Below are 14,376 nucleotides of genomic sequence, written 5' to 3'. Positions count from 1 at the left end.
AGGCTAAAAATTTGAAGCAGATAACCTAAAAAATATTTGATAAATCAGGGGAAAAGTAGCCAATATTGTCATGTGTAGTTTATTTCCCATCTGCTATCCTCGCTCGCTTTTCCTTTCCTATCGGGCGCAGGACCCCAATTTGGAAACCGTTTGGATGAACGTATACGTAAGCATCGCAATATACGGTGCAATGGTGCGTTTTCCGCTTGCTTACTTTTGGGCGTGCAGTTTTGTGTTAATGAACTTCTAATGGAGGGCAAGGTCAGGAGGTGACTACTAATCGGATTCTGGCCGCCACGACCTGGGCCGATTTCTAAACCTGAATTCTTGTGGGCGGCACAACAATCACAGGGTAGTCTAAATCATTGGTAATAACGACGACATTACGATATGATCCATTCTGAGACCATCATCATTAACCTGAAATTATGTATGGAACTTAGCGACGGTTATTGCAACGTCGTAAACGGATATAGCTTAAATTAGCATTAGCGAAGATCTAGGTGTCCGGAAGATGTGCAATCTGCCTATAAGCATGATCGTTAAGAATGCTTGCCAAATTAATTTTCTGTTTTTTTTTTGTCAGAATTTGGAGTATGCTTTGTGATAGCTAAATCTAAAGCACTAAAGAGCTAAAATACGGACGCGAAATTTATAGGGAAATTGCTATAAATAACGGTAATGCAAAATACATATGCACTTTCATTTGGTAAAAAATAAAGCGAAACACCTGTGCCAGTAAGGTAGACATTTCGTTTAAAAAAAAGACCTTATGCAAATTGAAATAAATAACGGGATAACAGACGTTCAACACAATTAGCGATGTTGGTTAAAAAAAGCTCCATGATAGGCCTGGAGCCCCAATCCGACTAAATAGTATTGTGAAAGAGAGATGTATTTGAAAAGAATTATCTTTCCTAAACACACTGAGTAATATGATTGGAATAGTTTACGTAATCCGACTCCTTACAAACTTATTTGGAATACCTTACAGAATAGTACGGAGTACTAAATATCCGGAGTACTAAAGCATCAAAATGCCTAACAAAATTCAATTTCTCTGGACAGAACGTAGAATCTACAAAGTTTTACCGACCACTGACACATTCACGAAAAAGTGAAGTGTTGTAAACTTGTGCAGCTACAAAGAGCCAACCAAAATAAAAATGTACTGTAATAAAATAATAACTACAATCTCACAACCGGCATTCTCTATAAGATTGAGAGTGATTATTCAATCGTTTGAGTAACACCATATCTTGCATCGAAGCTGCCATCCTGTACATGAATAAATAGCAACAATCAATATCCGGCGCGCATATTCGCGGTTTATGGTGGATTAAAATCAAATAGTCAAGTGGCTGAATATCGAACTCCATAACCTGCAAGTTTGCGACAAGAACTCTATCTACAAACTATTTTTTCGTATTTCTTAGCTGTAAGAGCATGTACATTGAAGAGGATGGTTTGATCCTCTTATTTTCTCTCTTTCATTCTATATTTTTGACACATCACACTTTCTCTCATATACCCTACTTTCCACTATCTTCTTCCTCTTCCTCTATTTTTGCCCACATCAAAGAGGATGCTATCTTCCTCTCCTCTTTCACCTTTAAAGTAACTCCACTACAATTTTTATCTCTTATTTGGCACAAGGGCCAAGACATGAACATCCTCCAAAAATAGAGGAAGACATCCTCTTCCTCTTTAAAGAGGATGCTAAGAGTATGTACCCACATTGAAGAGGATATCCTCTTAAATGAGAGAGAGTGCTAAGAGGATGATCCATCCTCTTCAATGTGGATGCTCTAAAGGTTTCCCCTAAATCAAATGATTACTGGGACACATGGACACTGAGAACCTATGACGTATTAACTTCCAATCAATGAAGCTTCCTAGAAACAAGTAGCATGACATTAAACCAATATTTGAAGAAAATTGCTAGTGAACAATATTTTTAAGGGATATTTGTTAAGAATAATCCAAACTATTAGCCATCTGCTTATAATAATCTAAACTTCAACTTAACTGAAAATAATCCATGATATGGTCCTCATTTACTCCTTTTGCACTTTAGACATTTCTGGCCTGTAGAAGCAGGTAAACTATCCGGTAGTCTTTTTTTTTTTTATATATTATTAATTTTTGTTTAAAACCATCTTCTTCCTTCTTCATTAACAATCCCATTACCAAAAACCAGTACACCACCACCTGGATCCCATTTTTTTGTATGCAAGTTTGCATCTTATTAATATAATTATAAACCCTCCAAACCTCATCCTCTCTCATCCACCCATATCTGACACCACCTTCTAATTCCCCTTTACTGCCACCACCATCCTCCCGCCGACGACCTACCATAACATCTTCAATTCCCCATCAATAACAAACCTTCCCATCACCATTCACCACTTTGTCATGCGCCCAAACCACCTATTCAATGCAACCATTTGTGGACCCATTTGTGAAGAGGCTAAACCCAAGTTGTGAGCTGCATCTGGTTTGGTCGATTTGGGCTATAGACGTAGTGGCTAGTGAGGGCTAGAATGGTGCGAACCAAATGGATTCAAACCGATGTCAGTTGCGGCCAGTGGCAGTGGTGTTGTAAGGAAGGCGCAGCTTGATCGAATTGAGGTAGGTGATGGAAGATTGGCGAGGAGCAGCGGCCTGAACCATGGTGGACGAGTGAGGGCGAGGGAAGGCTAGTGAATGGGTGGTGCTCGATTGTTGGAGTTCGACGGCTGTAGGTGAGTGTGAATGATGGGGTTGCAGACTCAGTGGTTAATTCAATTTCGATACGGAGACGGTTGTGATGATGGGTTCAATTGGTGAGTGAAAGATGAGCTTAGTGATAGTGTTAATGTTAGGGAGTAGTGGTTGGCGCTTGGTGTTGAGAAATAGTGGGGTGGTGGACTGGTGGCGCCGGTGGCGAGGGCTTGGTGTTGAGATGTGGTTGCGGAGTGTGTGGGTTGGTAAATGGCGAATAATCTATGGATAAGGAGTTAAATTATTGGTCTTATATTTTCAGAGTAAAAAAGTTAAATTATTGGGTCTTATATTTTCAGAGTATAAAAGGAATTACCTGTTATTTAGGTAGCCGGTTAGCTGAACTATTCTGAGAATATAGTATCAAAAGATGAGTTTATTCTAGGATAAATCTTAGTTGAGGTTATTTTGAGAAGATGGGTAATAGTTTGGATTATTCTCATCAATTAACCCTATTTTTAATTCTGTTTCCTCTCTAACCCGGCCAATGATATAAGCTAAACACAAAAACAAAGAGAATAAATCTCTACTAATAAGAAAGTTCAATGCATCTATACTGTAGTTTCAGATTGAACTTAGCAAAGGAGGAAGAACTACCTGAGCTCCTGACTTTGTTTCGTAGAAAGTTCACAAATTTGCTGACTATATTTGTCTTTCTATAAAACCTAATGTAAAGGTGTATATTGTCACTAAGATTAGAAACTCTCTATCAACGATCATACATCAAACTTACCTGGTTCGGCAGTTGAAAAATCTTCTTTAGTGCGACATCCAGCTCATCTCCACGTTTAGTTACATCTTGGTCTTTCCTAATGAAATTTTAGTAGACCACGACAATAATCAGAAAAGTTTTAAGAAGAGTTTCATAAGATTACAGTAACAGAAAAAGGTAACATTTTGCTCACAAAATGATAGATTAAAATATGTAATCTTCCAAGTTTTTTTTATCTTAGTAATAGGCTTGAAACACTTTTTAAAGTTATTCCATCTCCGTCTTACAAGGTGGTGAATCACATGAGATAAATCACATACAAACGTTTTGAACAAGAGAAAACACAATTAACACCAACGCTCTCTTTCGCCGCTTAACTCTAGTTGTTTCTAATATACCATTTAACCACCTAGGTCGCATATTCAAAAGTCAAACAGCTGTCAAAGCTCTACAGCCACCATAACTCTCCCTCCCTAAAACCAAATTCCCCTCCCCTGTACTCTCAATTTGAACAAAAACAAATAGAGAGCCTCTCTAACCCTCACTCTATCAATTAGAGCAACCCTCCTCCTTCCCAGTCCAAGCAAAATCAAGCACAAACTTTCTTTCCTTTCCAGCCCTCCCCCATTCCATCTCAAAACTCTTCATCTCTCCCACCGTCCCACCCTATCCCGTTGTCCAAGCTCTACAGCCACTATAAATCTCCATCCCTAAAACCAAATTCCCCTCCCCCTGTACTCTCAATTTGAACAAAACAAACAGCTCATTCTATAAATTAGAGCAACCCTCCTCCTTACGAGGCCAAGCAAAATCAAGCACAAACTTTCTTTCCTTTCCTCCTCTCCATCCCTCCCCCATTCCATCTCAAAACTCTTCATCTCTCCCACCGACCACCGTCCCATCCTATCCCTATCTGCTTCTCCTTCCCCCCATCTCAACCGGTCGGGTTTACAAGGTCGTTTTTTCTTTATTCCAGATGTACAAATCCATAAAGCTAAATCTTTTTTCAGACAACATAATCAACCAATCCCAACCCCAAACCCAAACCCAACATCATCAGATATCAGTATGTAGTGGTGTGGCATATTCTCCAACCCCAACCCCAACCCCATCCGCAACCCAAACCCAACGTCACCAGATATGAGCATGTAATGGCGTGACATTTTCCAGATGGAATGATTTACATCAGGTTTCGGGTTATGGTTGAGATGTATTCTGTAGGTTAGAGGTCGGTTTTACAAGGTCTAATTACAAATACCTAAATCACAATTCAAAAAAGCCACATCAATAAATGTGGTCGGGTTTACAAGGTCGTTTTTCCTTCATTCATAACACTACCACATGTACAGATCCAACAAAAGCTAAATCTTTTCTAGAAAACATTATCAACCAACCAAATAAAATTTATTAAATGGAGAAGAAAGCATCGATCGACATAAGAATTAGCAGGACACCTCACATATGAAGTATGAACAACCCATCAAAAATGGGGAGAAAAAGGATGAATAACCCGTCAAAAATTGAGAGGAAGGAGGAAGTGGAAGGAATCAAGGTAAGAGAAAGTAAGCACTCACCACATAAGGAAGGAAGAGAAATGAATGGTCGAGGATGAAATACGTTGACTGAGGGAATAGATAATTATAACAGTCGGTATTCTAAGAGACAGTCTCCGTGTTTACTTCAACTCCAAATGGATCATTGGTAAGATAATGGCATAAAACAACATTTTAGTACATTCCATTTAACAATAACTTATAATAGAAAGGCACTCTCAGCTCTTTAAAGCATCCTTACGCAATATATTCTTAATAAGGTGTATGATAAACTTTACAGTTACTCTTGCTGAAGACGGGTCGGAGCAAGTGACGGGTAATGTCACTCACAAAATGGATAGGGGGACAAGGTGGGGGCACCCCCATGTGCTTCCCTCTCTCCTCTATTTTGGGTCATTTGTGAGAGAAAATGGTATCCGTCACTCCAAAGTGACGGATACGTGCCATCACAAATGAGATTTTGTGTAAACTTTATACTCCTAGTTTCTAAGGAAGCATCAAATAATCCACTCGAAATGATTTGAGATTTCGTGAGGGCGAGCGAATCCAAGAGCCCATCTTCTAAGTATACTAAACCATCTAAAACCATTCACAATCTTCTATTTGCATCCACAGGAGACCCTCAAAGTGAACATCCACCAAAAAGTCAAATTTGTCCTTACAAATGAACATCCTATTTGTGACATTGCATGGTCTAGTTTCCAGATTAGAACCTAGCAACAATCCCACAACATATTTAAACAACTCTCCAGGAAAAAAAAAAAACTATATCTAAAGTTTGTTATTGACTTTCAGAGTTTTACCTAATTTCGTATTAACTACCCTTTGTGAATTAATTAATTATAATGACCAGACTGAATGTGAAAATGAGGAAATGAAGGATCATAGTAACCTTGTGATAACAAAAATTCGTTTCAACCCCACCGCCGCTGTGCCATTCCTCTAAACACCTGATACTCAATTCCTTTCACTGCAGCTAAAGCGGAAAAGCAGAAAATATAAATATTTGAGTAGAAGTGATGAGAACAATTAGTCTTTAAAGTTAACCAAGGTATTATTTTGCTTTAAAAAAAAAAAAAATCCATTAACTTTGTCGACTCTAAATGTTAAAATGTGATGGAGTAGACAACAAAACTACAATGACCTATGTTAAACCTCTTTCCCAAAAGTTTTATTTCACCAAAATCCAGTTAAATGTATTTATTATATAGCACCATAACCCTTTACTACATGTAAGGAAATTCTATGAGCAAACTTGAGCCACAAAAACACGGAATATACAAATTCATCAAGTCCTTCATGAATACCTGACAAATACACCATCATTAGGACTTGTTTTATTATGCAGTTTCTGATGCCATTCTTCCATGAAGGCATCCTTTCAATCATTATTTCTCTGCGAATACATCAATTATCACACAGAACCTCTTAAACCATAAAAAACGATAGAAGGAAAGCAAGACCATAAAGGCAAGACACAAATTATAAACCTAATAACCAAAAACTTGTTCCCTAATTCTCTGCCCAACCTCCTCGCCACCACGTACAATTGTTGATATTATCACGCGGAGAAGTTTTGTTGCCAGTACTATACTTGCTTAGTGAATCATGTAGGAGAATGTCTCATATGTGAGCTTACGTAAACCAGCTACCTTTCTATCTATTTATAACGTTAATAGGTTGGTTCAAAAGTAATAAGTCCACCTTACATAAGTGTTTGGAATTGTAATAAGCCTTAACCACTAATAGGCAATTGTAGTGAGTCTTATATGAAAGTGTCTTATATATCCTTGTGAGACCATATCATGTATGTTTTTGTGAAACTTAAATGGATAAAAGCCCGATCAACCCCTTAACCTTCTCTGGATCACTAAAGTTCGGGTTGTCACACGATAATAGGCATCAGCGAGGTAAAAACTCAGTTAAATAAAAACGGGGTATCTCTGAGATGTGCTAGTCTAGAGGATGTAGTTTTTCATATTGACTCACAGCAGAGTAGCACTCTACGACAGAGCTACTTAATGACACAGAAAAAGTAGTACATGGCTTTTCTTAATGACACAAAGAAAGTAGCACATGATAGTATGTACCACAATTAAACAACAGACACCTACCAACTGCTTACAAAAAAAACCTCGTATGGTAAGCATAAGACCTATGCGTCTTTAAATATAGAAATAATGGGCGCACAAATAGGCAAAAGCCAGAAATACAAGCTAAAGAAAACTCCGTTAATCAACAAATAGTAGCTGCAAGTAAAACAACCAAAAGTTTCGAGTACATAACTTAAACACTCACCAAAACCAGCCTGGTAAATGTAACTACCTCGCTAAGTAATTTTTGGAATTCTCTCGCAAGCGTTGATGGCTGAAATTAAAAAAAAACCTAAATAAATGGTCGAAGTAGCAACTGGAAAACTGACAAAAACAAACAATACCGATATGTAATTTTTCCGGTGGCAGGAATAAGATCAAACCAACACTGACACACTAAATAAATGGTCGAAGTAACAATTGGGTAGACTTCATATAAAGCTAAAATAACTTGCAAGAGGAAAGTATAGACACAATATCACAACCCAAAGCACAGATAAAAAGTTTTCAAAAATAACAAAGAAACGAGCATTGAAGTAGCAAATAATGAGGGCGTAAAACAAAGTTAAGCAATAAATGAATCATTTTTTTATAAACATTGACCCAAAATGGGATTTAAATGATTTTTTGGAAAGTATAAAAAGAGAGAACTTATGGTAGACATTCATAAGTGAAGTGGCTGCGAAATAAACGATGGTCAGTCTCGACATGTGCCATTATAAATTCAGTGTTAAATTCGACAGGAGAGATAAAGAGGGTGCAGCATAACTCGGTAGCAGGTTACCTAGATAAGCAACTTTATGCACCCACACCTGTCGGGGCCGCCTTTACAGACCTGCCAGGAGGAAACTTGCAGTTAAGGGGAAAATATCACCAGCTCAACCAAAACTCGCCAAATAAATCAGGAAAACCGCAAGATACTAAAGACGCCAACAGAAATAACAAACCCCATCAAATTCGCCAACTAAATAAGTAGTAATTAGAGGCAATGGAATAAGCACATGTGCTCTGAAATAAGACATGGTGTAGTACATGCATAGGAAAAAGCATGACATAGAAGAGGAAGTTCCGACGCAACATTGTAAAATCCATTGGGCAATATATTACTTCTGCCCTAGGTACCTGAAAGGTAAGCAAGAAAGTGTCCCAAATGAAGGTGAGAAGGACTGGCGGATAGCCTTTGAGCAGTTGCTTAGAGGCAAAGAACGTGCTAAAGCTGAAAGGTAATGGAAACAACAAAAACAAAAGACACCAAAAGTAAAAGTGAGGCTATTCAGACCGAAAACCAAAGAAGCAGTAGTAAATAGTTCAAGAACAATCGCACAAACCAAAAGTTACCTGTATGTATGAGGTGCCGCCTCCAGCATTGAGGGGAAGTAAATGCAAACCCAGGATGTGCGTTGAGACGCTGGAAACTGGTTAGGAGACAACCTAGCTACCTGAGAGGTAATCAAGAAAGTTTCAAAAACTATGAATATAAGGGTTGCCAGATAGGCTTCGAGCAGCCACTGAGAGGAATAGATGTTGTAAAGATAAACGGTAATGGAAACAACAATCCCCACGAACTCTCCCCAAATAAACCAGTTAAAAAGACAGTGAAACAAGGAATCATATTCCCCTAAAACCGTAAATAAGGAAGCTAAATACACATTGAATCCCAAGACACGCAACCAAAATCAACAGAGACGCCTCAAAGTCAGGTAAACCACAAGAAATGAATACATATATCAATCTGCATAATCACCCAGTAGCGCGAAAGTACCACAAGCAAGTAAAATGTCCGCTTTAACAAACGACAAGTATGTTGTCTCAAAACCAGCACCGAAATTTGCGTAATCAGAGTACTAAATAACCAAGCAATAACATATTGACACCCTAAATAAGCCTTGCAAACTAAAAACAAAAAAAGCACATGCTTGAACGGCAAACACCAAAAACCTACATTACTTATTTTGTGATTTAACACCAAAAACATCATCTATCCCAAATGAGCAAGCGACCAAAAATCCTTTCATCTTTCATTTGACCTCTAACAACAATCAGAATAGCAACTACATTATCACTCATAAACACTTCCGAAAATGACAATACTACCTACACTAATAATAAAAACAATATCGATAATATCCACAGTTCTGATCATAATAATAATAGCAACGGTGATAACAACGAAGACAATTACAATAGCGATATAGCGGCGATCGCAGAACTATTAATCACTACAATAATGACAGCTATAACAAAACGAAGGCTGCGCCAAATCAGCTCGTCTAACAACGTAGCCGCATCTGAAATCAACAAATCACAAATCCTAATTGATAAACCAACTATGAAGACGAAACTGACAGTACACCAAAAAAGACAACACGTTCACCACATAACAATAAACTGGAACGAGAACGGAACTAAATAACTTTGAAATCATCAACAGCGAATAGAAATTGGGATTAGCAGTCCATACCTAGGTTTTGCCGAGGGAGCTCAATGCAGTGTGAGAAACAAGAGACGGATGAGAATAAGTGGTGGAGTGAAATGGCTGAGGGGAAAAGGTGAGATTGTGGCTGTGATTTTAGGAGAAATGGAGGGACGAGATCTTGAAGAAGGATCAAACGGTGGGGGAGGCACTTGTGGCTATACTATTCATAGCTACAGTAAGAGTAAGTTTACTCTTTTTAAAGGTTAGGGATTAAATCAGATGAACAAAGTAATCGGATTAACCATCTCCTTCTCCAGCTATATTTCGTCACCAAGAACAAAATCTCAGACTTTGATACTGCGTCGAATATCATAAATAGACTCCACTAGCACTAATAAGGTAAGAAAAAAGTGCACAAATAGACTGAACTGAATTGAAATTAATAGAGCTGAATTAAACTGAATATAGCTAAACTAAACTGAAATGAGCTGAAATTAAGTAAAAAAAAGCAGGGCCAAATCCCATAAATTAATGTTCTATAATGAATTCAAAATTCACAATGCTTGAAGTAACTTTTTAATTAACTTGATTTCTCATTACCTTAGCTTGTTTAAAACACTTATATACGGATTACGAAGGATAGAGTAAATCTCAATTCAAATAATCTTTTGGCAATAATAGCTCGAGAAAGGTGACTTGTACGTGAAATAGTTCCACGTGTTACACCATCATACACCATTTCACGTACAATGATTTTTGATCGTTGTAAATATCAATTTAGTCTGTACTACTCGGTATATTACCGGTTATGAGTTAAAATTGATGATGAAATATCGTGTATTTTCTCATTCATCAAATATCCCTTTTTATCGTTACCATTGTACATACATTTTATTGTTTCAATCATACAAGAAAGTACGGAGTACTTAATTATTCGTCTCTTCCCTAATAATCTTCCTATTTTCATGTGACATGAAAAACTTTATATATTAGCGTACACAAACTTATAATGAAACAATTCAAAAAGACAAAAATAATAAAATTACATTTGGACCAAAAGATTGTAATTTTTACTAATAACCGAGTTAATTAGTTCCACCAAACATCTTTTTAAGCTTCTTAATTTGCGCACGATCTAACAAAGTAATCTTCTGAACGATCTCACTAGGCAAATCATTTTGGAAAAGAGCTCCGATGAATGACTTGAGTTCCAGGATTCGGGCTAGCGAAACTAGCATATACCACAGACGGAATTTTTCCAGCATTGACTTGAAAATGTTCGAGCATTGGTGGAATAATAGACAAGTCACCTTTCTCAATAGTCTTATAAAAAACCGTATTATTTGTATCAATAAATCCAGCAATAATCGTACCCTCGACCACTATAAGAAGCTCGGCCACACGATGCGTGTGTATGGGCACGGCTCCCCCTACACCTATATCAGCTCGAACCATGGATATTCCTAACCCGTTTAAGGCCGGGAATTGATCCACAAAACCAGCCGACGTTCCAAATTTGAAGATATTAGACGTGTTGCCGGGTTTACGAAGACCCGAGTAGGCAAAGTCGTCGGCCGTGACCTTTGTTGAATCCTTGCATGAGTAGCCTGTCGGTCCATGAGGAAGGGCTGGGTCCGCGACACAATAGTCGAATGCTATTGTGTTAGCATAAGAGGATGAGATTACGAGTGAAAATACAACTAAAATGTGTAGAATCATATTCGATGATATAAGCAAGTAACTAATTAAGCACGAATATTTTTTTCTCTAAAATTGAAAATTATTTGTTCTACTATGGTTCATACTTGTTGAGATATTAATAGAGTTATTATTAAGTTATCCAATGATGAATTTTAAGTGTGGTTGTAGGTAATTATGGCCTTATGGTTAAGAATTGGTGTGGTAGTTCAGAAGTCTACCAATTACTGAGTAGTCCCTCCGTCTCGATTATTTGTTTAATATTTTATTTTTGATGTCTTATTAATTCATTTGTTTACATTTCATATCATGAATTCATGAATGTTTATAATAGGTAATTTGTATTTTTCACATTCGTTATTGTCGAGTACTTGTCATTCAAGAACCACTGCCACAAATGATCCCTTCTCCTTCCTGGGTCTATTTGCCAAGAGTAAAAAGTAAACAAATGATTATTGGATTATTCAATATTTGAACTCTCACCCTCTCACATACACGACTAGGACCCTGGATCCTACATTATGAAAAACGAAATGCATAAGTTCATATTTTACATGTGAGACCGTGAAAGAGTGATACTGAAAGTCAATATCACCAGACGACGATATCTCATTTGCCTTAGTTTTGTACTAAATTTATAAGATGTTTATCTAGAAATAAATTGACATTAAATGGACTAAGACTCACATAGTCACATTTGATATTGTGATTATGTGAATGACATTAGTAAGGAGTGTAGGATGTTTGGTTAAGAAATCATTGTGGTATGCTGTCAATGTCATTATGTTTGCTTAAGTTGGCAAGTAAAGGGCTTATAAATTTGTGATCCCACTTTCTTGCTTAAGAAATACTATACGAACACGATGTATTAGATTTGTGGGGAGCAATATTTGATGCGATCGGAATTAAAACGGATAGAATAAAAAATACAGCTTATAATTATAAGGGTTTGCTTGGATTAAGGATAAAAGGAGGCTAATGAATGTGGGAGTAATAGTTAAGGTGCATTTTCCATGTTTGAAATGAGAGTAATTATTCACCTCCTGAATCTATTACCCTTATGAAAGGGTAATACATTTACTCAGTAATTATTAACTTATGCCAAATCTACATCTAATCGAACTTTCTCAAAACGTTTCGGCAATAATAACCGTAAACAACCACCTAATTGCTGCCGTACCAAATCACTAAAATCGACAATAAGTAACTTCATCGAAAAACCCTAGCCAATCACTTCCAACTATTGATAAACGATAAACTTCAACATAAATCAACAACTATAATCTTTCTTGTTAATTCCTAATATACTCACAGTTAACCTAATTAACCTAGATCCCCTCAAATTATCCTCTCTCCCATATCCCACCAATTCTTATCATATATAACCGCCTTTGATTATAATTCACAAATAGCTTGAAGTCATTATTTTAACGTAGTTGCTCATTCATGTACGGGTTTTACTCATTCATGGACTTTTTTTCATTATTATTCCATAGTATGCCCTTTGCCTCAAAAAAAAAAAACTCTCTCTATTTATCTCCATCACAAAATTAATCAAATTCACATAATTAATCAAATCCGTTAAATTACACAATTATAGATGCTAATTCTCGTATCGATCAAGTAATAATTTTAATTGTTAATTTTATTAATTATATTTTATCAAACTAAGGAATTGTTTTACGTTAATTAAATTAGGGTTTGTTTAAACCGTCATCGGAGTTGGGTGAGGGATGGTGGTCGTCGCTGATGTTGGGCAGAGACACGGCGTCCGTCGGCTGTTGTGGCGGTGTTGCTGGTGGTGGTAGGGTAGGGTGTAGAGTGTAGTGTCCCTTGTTTAAACCGTCGCCGGGTGTTGGGGTTAAGGACGGCGGTCGTCACCAATGTTGGAGTGAGGGATGGTGTGTGGCCTATCGACAGTGCTGTCGGGGTTGCTGCTTGCTGGTGGTTGCATGGTGGGGGTGTTAAGGGTTGTTGCCGAATGCCGACGGCGACATGAACACAATTCTCTACGTGCTTCAATTCTCTACGTGCTTCACTGCTTCTGCTTGTTTGTGTTTTTAATTTTCTTTTTTCTTTTTTTTTTGTTAAATGTTTTGTATTTTTTTTTTTTTTTTTTTTGCTATTTTAATAAATTTAACTATTTTCTTTAGGTGAGTTGGAGGATTTTTTTGCAAAAATGATAAATACGTACTCAGTGGCAGTTAAGGTGGTGGATGGTGGGTGACGAGTGGTGGTTGAATGGTGGTAGTTAGAGTGAAAAAAGAGTAAATGAAGAAGAGGGAGAGACACTATGAAAGAAGGGTATTAAAATGAAATAATTAAAATAAAAGGGGTAATATGGTCATTTACGTCCATGAATGAGTAAAATTCGTACATGAATGAGCACCACCCTTATTTTAATTCTAATTGAGGTTAGATGTTTATATTTTCTTTATCTCTATACTTAATTTATGTCCATATAACTACTTGCTATGTCAATTTGATTATTTTCTTAGGTTTGAGTAAATTATATTGAGTAAACTCATTTTTTTCATAAAAACTTAATCACTTGCATACTGTTTATGACATGACAAATTGCGTAAAGCCCTCATTTGAGTACCAGATTACTAACTTCGACATCACTCTATCAGGTATGTTTGACCAACAACTTTTTTTTCTGTCTTATTTTATCCGTTTCCTATATACGAATTACTTGGAGTATGTTGTATTAAGCCGGTTTTGTGCGTGTGAATTTCGATTCACCAAACTTAAAATTTGCACCTAAGTTAAAAGTTTTAACCACAGGAGCACATATCATTATATAAGTATCTCTAACTTAGCTATAACACTATCGCTATATTGACTCATCCAGGCCAAATGTTGATGCTCAGTGACTCAGTTCTGAATACATCCTTACTATTACTAGTCCCCTCATCATCACCACCCCTTGAAGGGTTTTTTGTCAAACACAACCGTTATTTGAAAATCATTGCACGAAGTGCAAAATCACTAAATTGTTTTGTTTGTTTTCAAAATTATTTCGTGTTTGAAAAACCAATTTGTTTGAAATCGTCGAAGACGTAACCTTCTTTTAGTTTTTTTTCTTTTATATACTGCTCTTGCCATCAAAGTGCAATTCAAACATGATGCTAAATG

The 14,376-nt window shown here is 36.9% G+C and overlaps 1 long non-coding RNA gene and 1 pseudogene across 4 annotated transcripts; both read right to left on the bottom strand.

Moving 5' to 3' along the window:
* Positions 1–936: 936 nt before the first annotated feature.
* Positions 937–9,808, bottom strand: LOC141596223 (uncharacterized). 4 transcript variants are annotated; one of them, XR_012522412.1, is made up of 9 exons: positions 9,586–9,808; positions 8,463–8,563; positions 8,247–8,340; positions 7,909–7,959; positions 7,357–7,398; positions 6,339–6,427; positions 5,924–6,007; positions 3,500–3,575; positions 937–1,278 (listed from the first exon to the last, which is right to left on the bottom strand). It is a non-coding gene; the product is annotated as an uncharacterized LOC141596223 (long non-coding RNA). The 4 variants fall into 4 exon arrangements; XR_012522413.1 differs by lacking the exon at positions 8,247–8,340; XR_012522411.1 differs by lacking the exon at positions 8,247–8,340 and having other exon boundaries at positions 7,330–7,398; positions 9,586–9,807.
* A 729-nt stretch (positions 9,809–10,537) lies between these two features.
* On the bottom strand, positions 10,538–11,403 carry LOC141594063 (auxin-binding protein ABP19a-like; annotated as a pseudogene).
* Positions 11,404–14,376: the final 2,973 nt, after the last annotated feature.

This window comes from Silene latifolia, chromosome 8 (genome assembly GCF_048544455.1).
Source record: "Silene latifolia isolate original U9 population chromosome 8, ASM4854445v1, whole genome shotgun sequence".
Classification (NCBI taxonomy): domain Eukaryota; kingdom Viridiplantae; phylum Streptophyta; class Magnoliopsida; order Caryophyllales; family Caryophyllaceae; genus Silene; species Silene latifolia.
This window is presented reverse-complemented; position numbering and strand designations above follow the sequence as displayed.